The following is a 2,051-nucleotide window of genomic DNA, read 5'->3' on the forward strand; positions in this document are numbered from 1 at the left end:
GTGGCTCACAGATTACTTCCAAACCAGATGCAAGACCTAATGACTCCATTCCAGATGACGTGCTTGAGCTCAAGTGGGAGTTTGACGAGGACTCACGCCGTTACTATGTGTCTTTCCCTGATGATCAGTAGTGGTGCCCAGTTGGGGCGATCGGGACCGTGTCGCATGTTGGGTTGATCTTTTATTTTGGCACCGTAGCCGGGCCATGAGTGATTGGATGATGTAATGCTATTTATGTACTTTGATTGACGTGGCGAGTGTAAGCCAACTATGTATCTCCCCTTTTATTATCTATATTACATGGGATGTTGTGAAGATTGCCTAACTTGCGACATTGCTTTCAATGCGGTTATGCCTCTAAGTCGTGCCTCGACATGTAGGAGATATAGCCGCATCGAGGGCGTTACAAGTTGGTATCAGAGCCTTCCCCGACCTTAGGAGCCCCCATTGCTTGATCGTTTTTAGCAGCCGTTGTTGAGTCTAGAAAAATGTTTTGAGTCATTTAGGAATTATATATCGGAGAGTTTAGGAATTCTTTTTACTCCCCAGTCTCCTCATCACTCTGGTAAGGCATCCGAACATAGAGTTTTGACTCTTCTTTTCTCAAATTTCACTAATTTTTTTAGGATCACGCGGGTATCTTGGAATCGTTTCGATGGTTTTGTGACGAGAACATTGTTCTTGGTGCCTCCTGTCTTTAGGGGTTGTGGCAGTGTCCCGGGGAGTTGAGCTCCGAGGTGTTGTCGTCACAATTTTATTGTTGCAGTTCTGGAATACCTGAGTTTAGTACTCCAACATCGAAAATCTCTTTTATGCAGTTCGTTGGTGAGATAACCTCGACGCCACCCAGTACTGGGGCGGGAGTTCGGGAGTATTGCCATAACTTGTATAACGGATGCTTTTCGAAGGTTGAGGTAGATGGTTTCCGAAGTTTTTCTCGGTTATGTGTTGAAGGATGGATACAGCTGGATGTAGGAATTGCTAGATTTGGGTGAGATATTATGCTTCCCCTGTATCCCCAACACCCGATTGCATAACCGGAAAGGTTTGGGAGTTTCATAGGTGGGAATTCTTGTAGCTCTAGTTCTTCCTCCACGGATATTCGGTTTGAGATTGGGATTTCTTACCGAGTATTCGTTCTTGATCCGTACCTTGTTGATTTATTCCTCTACCTAAATTCTAAGTGGCTTCTCAATTTATGGATATGTGACCATTTCAAGTGGAATGCATTCGTTCTTATGTTCGGATGTGAAGAATTTATGTTGCAATTTCAACCCGTTTGATTTAGCTTCATTTTATCTGTCAATGTGCTAACGGTTGTCACCCTCTTCAGGATGGCTCCTGCTAAGAGCAGCAATCAAAATCAGAATCAGAATCAGGATCCGCCACCACCTCCACCTCCTCCGGAGGCATGGCAAGCTGTGATGGCCGCAACCAATGCAAACACGCAGTTGATCATGCAAATTCTTCAAGAGCGCAACCAAGCGAACCAAGGCAACCAAGGCAACAATCAGAATCACTTTGCTACACTCAACCAGTTCCTTGCTAACGGGCCAAAGACTTTCAGCAATTGTGCTGAGGCAACTGATGCTGACGATTGGCTCGTGGATCTGTGCAAGCATTTCGAGTGCAGTAACGTCAGGCCTGAGGACTTTGTCAAGTTCGCTTCCTTCCAACTCAAAGACCAAGCTGCAGAATGGTTCCAGCAGTACAAGGATTCTAGAGGAGGCCGTGTGATTACCTGGGATGAATTCCGTCAAGATTTCAAAGCTCATCATATTCCTCAAAGCATGGTCGAAAGCAAGCATGAGGAATTCCGCAACTTGAAGCAAGGCTCTTTGTCTGTCTATGACTACAACAAGTTGTTTCAGAAGCTCGCCCGCTTTGCTAAGCAGGACGTTCCTGACGAGAAGAGCATGATATACCAGTTCAGGGGTGGTCTCAAAGAAGAAATCCAGCTAGCTCTTGTTCTCTTTGAGCCCTTGAGGTACGATGAGTTCTACAACATGGCATTGAAGCAAGAGGCTGCTCAACTGAGGTGTGATGCTTCC

Source organism: Triticum urartu, chromosome 1A (genome assembly GCF_056163025.1).
Source record: "Triticum urartu cultivar PI428250 chromosome 1A, HENAU_Tu73, whole genome shotgun sequence".
NCBI lineage: Eukaryota > Viridiplantae > Streptophyta > Magnoliopsida > Poales > Poaceae > Triticum > Triticum urartu.